We start from the raw sequence: 15208 nt of genomic DNA on the forward strand, positions 1-15208 counted from the left end.
GCAGACTTTATGCTGTAGAGTACAGTGTAATCTAAATGACTAAACACAGCATCAAATCTGCAGCTTCAAATCCTGCATATGAAATATGCGCAGAATACTGTATATGTGAATAGACCCTTTAGAGACTTTCTTTTAACTGATAAAAAAAAAAAAAAGAAAATCCAACAGGCAGAAACAAGGGAAAAAGATTATTATTATTTTTTTTTTTTAAATGCAGTTTTAGGGTGCGTTCACATGGGTGGGTCACTCGAGAGTTTCCTGCTGCTGATTTTCAGCATTGGAATCTCTGCAGTGTAAAATCCACAGAAAGAGTTATCCACCAAAAGGTCATTTTAGTATTTACCTGCCAGACAGAAATGGACATGTTTAGGAAGGATCCATGCATGTCTTGGGGCTAAATTGCTTTGTTGTAAGTCAACCATAAAGCTTCTGCTTTCTTTTTGTGAAATGGCTTTTTCCTGTTGGCGTTCCCTCCCTCCAACTACAAGTCCCAGGATCCCTTGTTTGTATGTGTGAGGTCACTTTCTACCTTCCATACATCAGCCATTTTGCAGCACACCTGAGCTGCCTTGCATGCTGTGACGTGCTGTAAACTACAATTCCCTGCATCCCTTTGGAGAATGATTCCCCCCCCCAAGTGGTCGCTCCACCCAGACAGACTCCCTTTCAACACCGGACTAGTGATGTAATCTCTCGGGCCGCACTGCAACCTGCGAAAAGCTGAAACAGCTCTCATTTTGTATGCTGCTAATAATGAACGTCGGGGGAAAGAATTGCGAGGCCAGCCATCAAACACAGGTACAGACGCTATATTATGAACTACATTAAAGGGGTACTCCGCCCCTAGACATCTTATCCCCTATCCAAAGGATAGGGGATAAGATGTCAGATCACCGCGGTGCTGCTGCTGGGGATCCCCGGGATCACCGCTGCGGCACTGCGCTATCATTACAGCACAGAGCGAGTTCGCTCTGCACATAATGACGCGCAATACAGGGGCCGGAGCATCGTTACGTCACGGCTCCGCCCCTCGTGACGTCACAGCCCGCCCCTTTCTATACAAGTCTATGGGAGGGGACGCGGCGGTCATCACTCCCCCTGCCATAGACTTGCATTAAGGGGACGGGCCGTGATGTCACGAGGGGCGGAGCCATGACGTAACGATGCTCCGTCCCCTGTATTGCCCGTCATTACGCACAGAGCGAACTCGCTCTGTGCTGTAATGATAGCGCAGTGCCGCAGCGTGGACCCCGGGGCTCCCCAGCAGCGGCACCGTGGCGATCTGACATCTTATCCCCTATCCTTTGGATAGGGGATAAGATGTCTAGGGGCGGAGTACCCCTTTAACTTTACAACCCCTGTAGCATAGTCAAATAAAAAAATAAATCAGGGAATACCCCTTTAATGGGCTCTGCTGTGGAACCCTTACAAGCCTAAAAATCTGCAAGCAAAGCAGCCTGTTTTACATGTGGAAGTTGTTGCTGCTCATATGGATATGGCTTTACAGATTATACCGATTGGTATTGCAATTACCGTAAGTAGCATTGTATTAGAAAATTGCTCTGGATTTTTTTGCAACCAATGTTTGGCATCAGTTTTTCTTAGATCTGTGAATGACTTATTACCTTGTGTACTGGACTAGTAAACTTGAGTGTTAAAATATGGGTTACATACAGCCAATTTGATTTTAAAGGGGTCCTCCGCTGCTACAGCGCTTGGAACATTTTGTTCCGAACGCTTGGAGCAGGTGGCGGGGGTCGTGATGTCACAACCACGCCCCTCGTGACGTCATGCCACGGCCCCTCAATGCTAGTCTATGGGAGGGGGCGTGGCGGCAGCCACGCCCCCTCCCATAGACTTGCATTGAGGGGGCGTGGTAGGACATCACAAGGGGCGTGGCCGTGACATCATGACGTCCTACACGAAGGACGGGTGCTGCAAAGAGTTCGCGGGGGTCCCAGCTGCAGGACCCCCGCGATCAGAAATCTTATCTCCATCCTTTGGATAGGGGGTAAGATTTCTAGGGGAGGAGTACCCCATTAACACTTTGTTTTATTCGAATTGATATTATTTTCTTATATATATATATATATATATATATATATATATATATATCCTCTATTATAAATTCCAAGAATCTTAGAAGTGAATGAGCAGTTTTGCGCAGCCTTATGTTCTTCATACACATCGTATTGCTGGAATCGTGCCACTCCAGAGAACCTGTCTCACCGCGTACCCATTACACACCCGTTAATAAAGCGGAGGGCTGCTGGTTACAATAATGAGCGTGGATCGCCTGGCTCCCATTCACTTGACATGTGCGCTGGCTTTTGTAAATGTGTAGACTGGCGCTCTGCAGGGTTCACTGAAACAACACTGCGTGCGAGCGCTCGACTGCGGCTTCCCTTTATCCCATTCAGCTCGTAAAGCATTCAGGAATATGACGAATGGCTGGAAGTGGGATGTTTCATTTCATGTGCGGAAATGGATGCTGGGATTCTGGGGACAATACCGAAAAAAGGCAGCTGTAGAATTGCTAGAATATGAGAAAATATTTTGTTATTGTCTTTGATTTACACTAATAAAACTAATATTTTACATAGTATAACAAGAAAACACACGCTGTTCAGCCAGAACATTAAAACCTAATATTGCGTAGTTCCCCCTTGTGCCTTAAAAACAACTTTGCCCTATCGAGGCCTGGACTCCATAAGACCTGTTTAAGTGTCGTGTGGTATCTGCCACCAAGATTTTAGCAGCAGATCCTTTAAAGGTTAAAGGGGTACTCCGCTGCTAAACATCTTATCCCCTATCCAAAGGAAAGGGGATAAGATGTCTGATAGCGTGGTCCTGCTGCTGGGGCCCCCTATGATCTCCCACCGCACCCAGAGTTCTGAACAAACTCCAGGATACTGTGGCAGTGGTCGTGACATCACGACCACGCCTCTCGTGGCATCACGTCACGCCCCCTCCATTCATGTCTATGGGAGGGGGCGTGTCGGCCGACACGCCCCCTCCCGAAGACATGAATGGAGGGGGTGTGACGCGACGTCCCGATGGACGTGGCCGTGATGTCCCAATCACCGCCTCCTGCTCCGAGCCCCTTTAACTCCCTTTTACTAGGATACGTGATTACTTTATGATTGTGTAGATCAAGCTTCCAGGGCCCCCACGTCCCAGCGGTCGGGCCCCCTACGATCAAACACTTTGGTACCCCTTTAACACTTCAGGTCCTCTTGACAAGTTCCAATATGATGGAAATCGGCAAACGTCCCTGTTCTGGCTTGACGGCCAGGTTAGATTAATCTTCAAGGGATCTTGAGGAAACCTAATGGATCCCATTGATTTTCATTAAGGGCCACGATTTCTGTGTTTCTACATATTCTATAACTGCTGTAAAAAAAGCGGGTAAATTTATGGGGCGGAGGGTGGGAATGGAAGTATGAAAAAGGTCTGATATACATGAGGCTGACCTCATTACAGATGGGGTAAGTTCAGTTTACGGAATTTCCAGGAGGAAATTCGGTGCAGATTCGGTGTGCTATGCGTTTGTCGGAATAGACAGGTTATGTCCACGCGTACATTTGCAGTGCAGTTCCGGGCTGAACATTTCCATACTTCCATCAAGCAGAGAGAGATTCAGTGTCTGACTGGCTAAGGCTGCACACATCTACCAGTTCTCAGCACTAAAGGGAGAATGACTCATCAGTGCAGGGCAGAAACCATGTGGAAAATGAATGGGGCGGAGGGTGGGAATGGAAGTATAAAAAGGTCTGAAAAACATGAATCAGACCTCATTACAGAAAGGGTATGTTCACTTTAAGGAAATTCCGTACGGAATTTCCAGGAGGAAATTCGGTGTGCTAGACCTTCGTCTAAATAGGCAGTTTATGTCCCCGGGGACGTTAAGTGCCCCATTTGCAGTGCAGCTCCGGGCGGAACATTTCCATACTTTTGGAAAAATACAATTCCATATGGAAAGTTCCGAAATATAAACTGTGCAATGGAATTTCTGTAGTGTGAAGGTATCCCTAGGACAGGGTTTCCCAACCAGGGCGCCTATAGCTGTTGCAAAACTACAACTCCCTGCATGGCCGGACAGCCGTTGGCTGTCCGGCCATGCTGGGAGTTGTAGTTTTGCAACAGCTATAGGCGCCCCGGTTGGGAATCGATGCCTTAAGGAGGTTTGGTGTGGAGAGAGCAGAACATGGTGACTGGTTACCACAATATTGCCTACAGGTATCCAAAATAATTGACTATAGTAACAGCTTCCTGTCCCTGGTGCAAGGAGGAAGCGCAGCTCTGGAGCACAAACTGCTCCTAATACTCACAAGTAAAGTATGTTGTCATTTATAAGCACGTGTTGATAAAGGGGTTCTCCACCATAAGGTGATTTTAGTACGTACCTGGCAGACAGTAATGGACATGCTTAGGAAGGATCTGCACTTGTCTTGGGGCTAAATGGCTATGTTGTGAGATTACCATAATACTGTGGCTAGCTTTTTGTGAACTGGTATTTCCTGCTTGTTTTCTTCTTTTTGCCTACAAATCCTATCATTCCATTTTCCTCCCTCCCACACATCAGCCACCCCACCCATTGAGACATAAATGAGCTGCATCCATTCAAAAGACCTGTGGTTTTCAATCAGGGTGCCTACAACTGTTGCATTAGTTGCAGATTGATCTCTCTCCCACCAAGCGATCGCTCCACCAATTGAAGCATACAGGCTCCTGTCATCAGCTGACTAGTGATGTCAGGTCTCGGCCACATTGCAACTTGGGAAAAATCTGAGACACGCTGATAAAAATAAATATTGGGGGGAAAATCACATAAGAATTGTGAGAAAACCGTCACACACAGGTACAGACACTATATTATGAACTACACTAACTTTACAGCCCCTGTAGCATAGTCAAATAAAAAAAAATCCTGGAATACCCCTTTTAAGTCTTATAAGGTGCCCTGCCTTTTTTTTTTTCTCCAATTATTGCATCGGTATTGAACGAAACCTCAAAAGAACAATCGCCTGCATCGTCTACTTTTTGCTGTTTCTATTTTTGTGACTTGGTACCTAATGTTTCTGTGTGAACTCAGCCGGAGCTAATCCCCTGCCCAATGTGGTTAATGTTATTCAGTCCTGTCTATGTTGATGTAGCTCCGGCCAAGTTCCAGCCTTGCAGTAGAGGCTATAAAGCCCTCATCCCTGCGGTGTTACCTCTGCTCCCTGGCCGCCCTTGCTTGGTTTGTTGTAATTGGCGAGCCGGGCAGTCACTGACAGGTGCAAACAGTAATTTACATCAGATTGACTGCCCAGCACCGGATTCCTGCGGTGAAGCAGACGGGAGGGTAGCGGGCGCTTGTTGAAATATGTCTGAAACCTATTTGATGTTGTAAAGTGCATTTGTTGATGCTAAAAGCTGCAGATTCACCTGAGTAAGCAAGATCTGGAGTGTGGGAGAGCGAGCCCTGAGTGCCAGGGAAATCCGAAAAAATAAATGAAATACATTTCCACCTGCAAATAAGAATCCTAAGTTAATAAAGAGACCTTATAGAAATATTTAGGTTGTTATACATCTTTTTCAATTATCATAGCCATTTATTTGAGTGATATATTGACCTTCTTCTGTACAGTTGGATAACTAGGGAGATTTTCCATATTGAAGTCCTGGAAAGCTGGGTGACAACCCCTGCTGGAGCTATAATTGGATGTTACCTAGTTTTCTTGGAAACATTTATAACCATAAAAATTGATTGAAAAGAATTTTTACAGCTTTAAAGGGGAACTCTTGTACATAACATCTTATTCCCTATCCACAGAATAGGGGATCAGTGTCTGATCGCGCAGAAGGGAGGGGGGGGCAACCGCTGGGACCCCGTGCTATCCCCTGTGTCTGAACACCAGCTCTTCACTTGCTCAGAGTGGACGTGGTTGACCGGCCCCCTCCATGTATCTCTATGGGAGAGCGGTGGTGGTCAACAGTCTCCTTGCACACAGTGGAGATCGCTCCATGTGGGAGAAGAGCTGGGCATCGGGGAGGAGATTGCGGTCGGATCCCCTGCGATCAGACACTTATCCCCTATTCTGTGGATAGAGGTTAAGATACTATGTGCTGGAGTTACTCTTAAAGTGTCTATTCACACGTACAGTAGCCTGCACATATTTGAACCTGCAGATTTGAAGTTTACATAAAATCTGCAGTTTCAAATACTATGCATTAAATATGCACAGGATACTGTACCTTTTAATAGATCCATCAGGGTGATTTAAGGATAAGCACATGTTATATACTGGACCCCATGTTCTATAAAAATAAAGAAACCATACTCCTCTGCCTCTATCCCCCACAGCTGCTGTTTAAATGGCACCAGGTTCCCACTGCTCACAGCTTCCAATAACGTTTCATTTGTGCAGAAAAATGTCTGCTTAGCCAATCACTGGAGGTAGATCACTGCTGTGACCATTTCCTTCATGAGCAAAGATCAAAAAAAGTGGGACCCAGTGCCATTGGGGCAGGTTAGTATGGCTTTATTTTTACAATAATCAAGTACGGTAAGTGCAGCAGGTGATAGATCAGTGCAGAGTCTGCGTATTCCTATGTGATGCAGCTTCCGCCTGTCCTTGTAATAGATTACTCCCTGTTAGCTCCTACTAGCAGAAGACAGTGAGGACAGTGCCATGTTGCATCTCCTAGAATACGCTGGAGAATCTGCACACAGCATATAACAGTTATCAGTGTGAGTGAAGGAAGGTCTTTAACTCTGCAGCTGATTGTATGGACTCCCCTACTACATCCCTGCACTCCTGGTCTCTATAGATAGGGCAGCAATGATGTTTTCATCAGCAGCATATACTATACTAGTGTTTGTCAACCAGAGCGCCTCCGGCTGTTGCAAAAGTACAACTCCCAGCATGCCCGGACAGCCAACGGCTGGGATTTGTAGTTTTGCAACACTCAGAGGACTTATAGAGGAACAAGGATGGAGGGGCTTGGAGAGGGAGGGGATGGATTCCAAAACTGCCAGGAGCTATTTTATATATGCTGCTGTAATTCTTTATTTCTCAGGAAGGCAGCCACTCAGAAGAGACTTGAATCTTGCAATTTTCTGGGAGTCTGTGTGGTCATCACTCGACATAGATGCGACACTTATGTTTGTATGTAGCTGAGTTGGGACGAAATAAATTACATGGCAGGAATATCGTTGCATGTCTTAAAAAAATAAAAAATTCTGTAGTGTTTCTTTAACATGGATTTTGGCCAGTGATAAATACTATCTGCTCTGCTTTTAGTGTTGTACTTTAGGTTTAGTTCTCCAGGATATGCTGCCATTAGATTCACCCCTCTAAGATCAAGGACGAAACATAAACCACTGCGGAAGTAGAATCTCTGTTTTGGTTCCTGCAGCAGAGACTATGAGAAGACAGCTGTTCGGTGACAGTCCTTTGCCGTCAGGGTATTCAGCCCTCATCCCTATTGGTGGTGTAGGGAAGGCCGGTGGCTTCTTGCTGAGATTGCCAATTATCAGTCATTTTGTGGTTGCGGGAAGCATCTCTCCAAATCCCCTTGGAAGCCGCACATGAGAAATGAGATCATTTGCAGACGGCTTTCTGAAATCCTTTCTGCCTTGTTAAACATCTGTGCAGACCTCTGGTAAACAAGTCTGGACGGCTTGAGATCAGTCAGGAGGAACCATCAGCCCCCATTATGTGACCCCCAGAGATCTACAGACGGAATCCTGAGGAATGAAAGATTCTGAACACTTAAATAATCGACCGTGTTCTCAGTTGGAGGGCGGAAAATTATAAAGAAACAGGACAACATAGAGAAGTGGTTTCCATCCCGTGGCGTTCCAACTGTTACAAAACATCCCACACCCTCGCAGGCTGTCATACAGAGGATGCTGGGAGTTGTAGTCTTAAAATGGCTGCAGAGCCACAGGTTGAAAACCCCTACTCTGTTATTCTTTTTTTTTTCTTATAGAATAATGTCTGTTTGAATACAATCTTTTTTATTCAACCAGTTTGAATTTGGATCTGTAGCCATCTAGAACATACCTTTTGTAATGCAGGAATCCTATACAGGGCGAAAGAGTTAACAGAGAGTTCTGTGCAAGAACAGTAACTAGAGCACCCTTTAGGGTAAGGTCACACGTAGTGCATCCGCAGCATATTTTACGCTTACGATGCGCCGATGACTGTCCCTAGAGTCAGCCCCCTGCTATGCCTGTGTGTCCTGCGTTGTCTGCGCGTAGCAGCAATCTGCCGCTATGATCAGACACACAGGGGTCTGCGACTCTCACGCGCATGTGCAGTTTACTCACATTCATTGCGATTGCTCCCCTTGTTCCCTGAGCTAGATTGAGAGCAGCCACAATGTCTGCGAGTAAACTGCGCGTGTGCCCGTGACTCGCAGATCGCTGTATGTCCGCTTGTAGCGGCGGATTGCTGCTATATGAGCAGACAATGCAGGACAAATGGGCACAGCAGGGGGCTCACTCTAGGGATGGTCATCAGCACATCCACAGCGTCAAATACGCTGTGGATGCGCTACGTGTGACTCCATTACCTAACTGCTGCCGAGCTAGATAGCCAGAACTATTAACTAATTGTAGCAAACTACCAAATATATTTAGTATACTGTATATTTAATATATAGTCTGCTTTCAAGTTACAATGGTCCAGAAAAGACCATTGTATGTTGAAAATGTTGTATGTTGAGGCCATTGTAAGTTGAGGGATCAGTGTATGCCAAGCTTCAGATGAAGTGGTTAAATCCGCCACCACAAAATCAGTGGAAATGTGTTCTGTAGAGTAATGAATTACACTTCTCTATCTGGCAGTCTGGTGGACAAGTCTGGTATAGGGGTCAGAATAGGACAAAATTTCCCCCGCATATGTGTATCCTGTGATGTCACGCATGTACAGTCATGGCCGTAAATTTTTCAAGAAAATGAAGTATTTCTCACAGAATTGGATTGCAGTAACACATGTTTTGCTATACATATGTTTATAACCTTTGTGTGTATTGAAACTAAACCAATACAGGGAGGAGAAAACCAAATTGGACATAATGTCACACCAAACTCCAAAAATGGGTGGACAAAATTATTGGCACCCTTAACTTTATATTTAGTTGCACACCCTTTGAAAAAAATAACTGAAATCAGTCGCTTCCTATAACCATCAATAAGCTTCTTACTCCTCTCAGCCGGAATGTTGGACCACTCTTCCTTTCCAATCTGCTCCAGGTCTCTATTATTGGAAGGCGCCTTTTCCCAACAGTAAATTTAAGATCTCTCCACAGGTGTTCAATGGGATTTAGATCTGGACTCATTGCTGCCCCTTCAGAACTCTCCAGCACTTTGTTGCCATCCATTTTTGGGTGCTTTTTAACGTATGTTTGGGGTCATTGTCCTGCTGGAAGACCCAAGATCTCGGACACAAACCCAGCTTTCTGACACTGGGCTGTACAGTGCGACCCAAAATCCATTGGTAATCCTCAGATTTCATGAATCCTTGTACACATTCAAGGCACCCAGTGCCAGAGGCAGCAAAACAACCCCAAAACATCATTGACCTCCCCCATATTTCACTGTAGGTACTGTGCTCTTTTCTTTGTAGGCCTCATTCCGTTTTCATTAAACAGTAGAATGATGTTCTTTACCGAAAAGCTCTATCTTGGTCTCATCTGTCCACAAGACGTTTTCCCAAAAGGATTTTGGCTTACTCAAGTTCATTTTGCCAAAATGTAGTCTTGTTTTTTTTATTTCAGCAGTGGGGTCCTCCTGGGTCTCCTGCCATAGCGTTTCATTACATTTAAATGTAGTTCGCACTGACAAGGATGCTCCCTGAGCCTGCAGGACAGCTTGAATATCTTTGGAACTTGTTTGGGGCTGCTTATCCACCATCCGGACTATCCTGTGTTGACACCTTTCATTAATTTTTCTCTTCCATCCACGCCCAGGGAAATTAGCTACATTGCCATGGGTTGCAAACTTCTTGATAATGTTGCGCACTGTAAACAAAGGCAAATCTAGATCTCTGGAGATGGACTTGTAACCTTGAGATTGTTGATATTTTTCCACAATTTTGGTTCTCAAGTCCTCAGACAGTTCTCTTTTCCTCTTTCTGTTGTCCATGCTTAGTGTGGCGCACACAGACACACAATGCAAAGACTTCTCTCCTTTTTATCTGCTTTCAGGTGTGATTTTTTTTTTTTTTTATATTGCCCACACCTGTTACCTGCTCCAGGTGAGTTTAAAGGAGCATCACATGCTTGAAACAATCTTATTTTTCCACAATTTTGAAAGGGTGCCAACCATTTTGTCCAGCCCATTTTTGGAGTTTGGTGACATTGTGTCCAATTTGCTTTTTTTCCTCCCTTTTTTGGTTTAGCTCCAATACACACAAAGGGAATAAACATGTGTATAGCAAAACCATGTGTTACTGCAATCCTTTCCTGTGAGAAATACTTCATTTTCTTGAAAAATTTCAGGGGTGCCAACATTTATGGCCATGACTGTATAATTAATTATGCAAATTAGCATGGACAGTATTTTTTTTTTTTTTGCAAGAGAGGTAGCAACCATAGTTGCAGGGAAAGGAACTCTTAATGCTTCCACACCAAGACATTCTGGACAATTGTTGCTTCCAGCTTTGTGGGAACACTTTGAATATAGCTCTGACTGCGCCCCAGTGCACATTGTAATACAATGATGGCCCATGTGGCCATAAACCCAGAGATTTTTTTTCTCAAGCACTGAATGAGAATAATATTGCTTATTACGGTGATTTCTCAGTAACCTGGAGAAACCTTTTTAATTGGGTTATTCCATCTTGGACATTATTCACTTATTTACAAGATAAGCTCTGAATTCCAGATAACAGTTAAAGGGGTACTCCACTGGCCAGCGTTCGGAACTAAAATGTTCCGAATGCTGTTTTCTCGTCCACAACCCTCGTGACGTCACGGCCATGCTCCCTCAATGCAAGTCTATGGGAGGGGGCGTGACAGTCGTCACGCCCCCTCCCATAGACTTGCATTGAGGGGGCGTGGCCGTGACATCACGAGGGCCGCCAGCGCAAAAGCAGCGTTCGGATCATTTGGTTCCGAACGCTGGCCAGTAGAGTACCCCTTTAAGTTCACTGTATGTATGTAGGTATACATATTTACTCCCCGTCTTCTATTGGATTCCCTTGTAATAGAAATCTTTGTTAGTCTGAATATAGTCCTTTCTTTTTAACAGGTACCCTTAAATGGGCACTCCGGTGGAAAACTTTTTTTTTTTTTTTAAATGAGCATATGCCAGAAAGTTAAACAAATTTGTAAATGACTTCTATTAAAAAAAATCTTTATCCTTCCGATACTTATTAGCAGCTGTATGCTACAGAGGAAATTCTTTTCTTTTTGAATTTCTTTTTTTGTCTTGTCCACATTGCTCTTTGCTGACACCTCTGTCTGTGTCGGGAACTGTCCAGAGCAGCATAGGTTTGCTATGGGGATTTTCTCCTGCTCTGGACAGTTCCTGACACGGGCCACAGGTGTCAGCAGAGAGCACTGTGGACAAGACAAAAAAAAAATTTCAAAAAGAAAAGAATTTCCTCTGTAAAATATAGCTGCTAAAAAGTACTGGAAGGGTTAAGATTTTTTAATGGAAGAAATTTACAAATCTGTTTTAAGCAGTTAATTTAAAAAAAAAATGTTTTCCACTGGAGTACCCCTTTAAATAATTGTCTTTAATGGTCATACATATGGAGCCACTTTATTACTGCACTATAGTGTAGGAGGCCACACATTTGGTGACTATTCACATGGACGGCGCCATTCGTGTGCGTCCCATTCAGAGCCATTTATCGGCAAGCTGTTGCTTTTTTATGTAAATGTCGCATTCAGTCGGCTGTAGATGTAGAAGAGAAGTAATTTAGCTCTTATTGCTTCCTTGGAGCAGATAAATGCCTCCGGAGTTTACAGGCGACCGGCGCTCTCTCTCCAAATTTCCATTTTCTACTAAAATCATTTTATTCGCCTGTCAAAGCTGCAGAAGCTTTAATTCGATAGAAAGTGTATTAAATGGGACAGTTTACCCCGTGTGCTTGTGACATTACATGATGCACTGCTCAGTGTAAGCTTCCTCCATTGTAGATTGTCAATCTGTTTTGCACCCCTTATAGCAATAAGGGATTTTATTAAAGGGGTACTCCGGTGGAAAACTTTTTTTTTTTATTTTATTATTTTTTTTTTTATCAACCGGTGCCAGAAAGTTAAACAGATTTGTAAATGACGTCTATTAAAAAATCTTAATCCTTCCAGTACTTATTATCAGCTGAATACTACAGAGGAAATTCTTTTCTTTTTGGAACACAGAGCTCTCTGCTGACATCACGAGCACAGTGCTCTCTGCTGACATCTCTGTCCATCTCTTTAAGAACTGTCCAGAGTAAAAGGAAATCCCCATAGCAAACATATGCCGCTCTGGACAGTTCCTAAAATGGACAGAGATGTCAGCAGAGAGCACTGTGCTCGTGATGTCAGCAGACAGCTCTGTGTTTCAAAAAGAAAAGAATTTCCGCTGTAGTATTCAGCAGCTAATAAGTACAGGAAGGATTAAGAATTTTTAATAGAAGTAATTTACAAATCGGTTTAACTTTCTGGCACCAGTTGATTTAAAAAAAAAAAAAAGTTGTTCACTGGAGTACCCCTTTAAAGGGGTTATCCCCTGTCCACAGGTGGGATTCCAACTACTGGGACTCCCACCATTCATGAGAACAAGAGTCAAATGTCCCCTGAGCACATGGAGTGGTAGCATTCATGGTCGGCCACTGCTCCATTCACTCTTTATGGTACTTCTAAATATTCTTGAGTTCAGTGTTTCGAAATGTTTGGAAATACCATAGAGAATGAATGGAGTGGTGGCTGAGCATGCGCTCCACCCTTTTATTTATTTGGGGACAAGAGACCATTTTTGTGATAGGTAAGGGTCTCACTGGTCAGACCCCCACCAATCAGCTAGTTAAGTCCATTCCTATGGATAGGGAATAAAATAGAAATCACCATTTGTGCTGTATGTGAATAAATCTCCAATCCGGTCTCTTTCTCTAGATATGAGTATGTAAGGCTCAGGCGTCTAGAGACCTAATAAGTCACTCTGCACACCATCTCATACTATTGAGTTCTCAGTCTCCCCAGTGTCATTACTAATTCAGTAGCCTAAGAGGCTTTAGATCAGAGCCGCGCACTGCCAGAATTATCACTAGGCAGCATGGGCTTATGCCTATGGGCCTCCTCCAGCTCTGCCACAGGCCTGATATATGATTTATAACTAATAAGGTTGGGAGAACTGTATTGTATGGTGATAAGAGATAGTCAGCACTGGGTGCTGTTATCTGCTGGCATTTTTAACCATCTTATGCGTATGAGATCTCAGTAGATCATTTTGGATTCATTTTCCAATTTTTGTGGACTACTCCTTACCTACACAGTGTAAAGTCTTTATTTATTTTTTACGTTAAAGACTAGAACCTGCCAAAAAAAAGGTAGAAAACCTTATTAATAACTGTGCTGCCACTCCAGTATCCACTTCAAGACCATTTTGGGCTTACGTTAAAGGGGTACTCCGGTGGGAAAACGTTTTTGTTTTTTTTTCCACATTAAATGATACCAGAAAATTTGTAATCTACTACTATTAAAAAATCTTATTAATATGGTTAAAGGGGTACTGGTGCCACAAAGTAAAACAGATTTGTAAATGATTTCTATTTACAAATCTTAAACCAGTACTTCCAGTACTCATCAGCTGCTGTATGCTCCACAGGAAGTTATTTTCTTTTTGAATTTCTTTTCTGTCTGACCACAGTGCTCTCTGCTGACACCTTTGTCCATATCAGGAACTGTCCAGACCACGAGTGATTTGCTATGGGGATTTGCTTGTACTCTGGACAGTTCCTGACATGGACAGAGGTGTCAGCAGAGAGCAATGTGGTCAGACAGAATAGAACTATACAACTTCCTCTGGAGCATACAGCAGCTGATAAGTACTGGAAGGATTAAGGTTTCTAAATAGAAGTAATTTACACATTTGTTTAACTCTCTGGCACCAGTTGATTTTAAAAATGTGTTTTCCCACCGGAGGTCCCCACAACGTGAGGTAACTGCTCATCCAACGCTTGCCGTCGGCTTCTTGTTCTGAGGAGACACTTGGAAAGACCTTCACATCTTCTCTGATCGCTATGTGTGCTGGATGTTCTTTCTAGTGAGGATATAGGGGGAGATTTATCAAATTCTGTGTCCAGAGGAAAAGTTACTGAGTTGCCCATAGCAACCAATCAGATCGCTTCTTTCATTTTTGAAAAAGCCTGTGCAAAATGAAAGAAGTGATCTGATTGGTTGCTATGGGCAACTCGGCAAATTTACCTCTGGACAGGTTTTGATAAATCTCCCCTATGGTCTTAGGACACAAGGCGGGAGATTTATCAAAACATGTCCAGAAGAAAATTTGCTGAGTTGCCCGTAGCAACCAATCAGATCGCTTCTTTCATTTTTCACAGGCCTTTTAAAAAATGAAAGAAGAGATCTGATTGGTTGCGATTGGCAACTCAGCAACTTTTCCTCTTGACAGGTTTTGATAAATCTCCCCCAAGGTCCTTAGTTTTGTCATCTCTACCAAAATCTGTTCTCTGGTATTTCTCAGGGGTGCGGTTGTTACGCCGAGCGCTCCGGGTCCCCGCTCCTCCCCGGAGCGCTCGCTTCTCTCTCGCTACCGCAGCGCTCCGGGCAGCTCCACTGACCCGGTGCGCTGCGATACCGTCTCCAGCCGGGATGCGATTCGCGATGCGGGTGGCGCCCGCTCGCGATGCGCATCCCGGCTCCCGTACCTGACTCGCTCTCCGTCTGTCCTGTCCCGGCGCGCGCGGCCCCGCTCCCTAGGGCGCGCGCGCGCCGGGTCTCTGCGATTTAAAGGGCCACTGCGCCGCTGATTGGCGCAGTGGTTCCAATTAGTGTGTTCACCTGTGCACTCCCTATTTATACCTCACTTCCCCTTCACTCCCTCGCCGGATCTTGTTGCCATTGTGCCAGTGAAAGCGTTTCCTTGTGTGTTCCTAGCCTGTGTTCCAGACCTCCTGCCGTTGCCCCCGACTACGATCCTTGCTGCCTGCCCCGACCTTCTGCTACGTCCGACCTTGCTTCTGTCTACTCCCTTGTACCGCGCCTA

At 44.5% G+C, this 15208-nt stretch overlaps 1 protein-coding gene across 6 annotated transcripts in view; it reads left to right on the forward strand.

Moving 5' to 3' along the window:
* ASAP2 (ArfGAP with SH3 domain, ankyrin repeat and PH domain 2) overlaps positions 1–15208 on the forward strand; it is a 241633-nt gene that overhangs the window by 89247 nt on the left and 137178 nt on the right. The window contains exon 1 of one of the 6 annotated variants that reach the window (XM_056564145.1): positions 14606–14636. The exons of the other annotated variants lie outside the window; for them this stretch is intronic. The gene's annotated coding sequence lies outside the window, so the exon portion shown is untranslated. Of the gene's footprint in view, positions 1–14605; positions 14637–15208 lie in introns of those variants that run through there. 6 annotated transcript variants of the gene reach the window in all.

The sequence above is a fragment of the Hyla sarda genome, chromosome 3, assembly GCF_029499605.1.
Source record: "Hyla sarda isolate aHylSar1 chromosome 3, aHylSar1.hap1, whole genome shotgun sequence".
Taxonomy (NCBI): Eukaryota; Metazoa; Chordata; class Amphibia; order Anura; family Hylidae; genus Hyla; species Hyla sarda.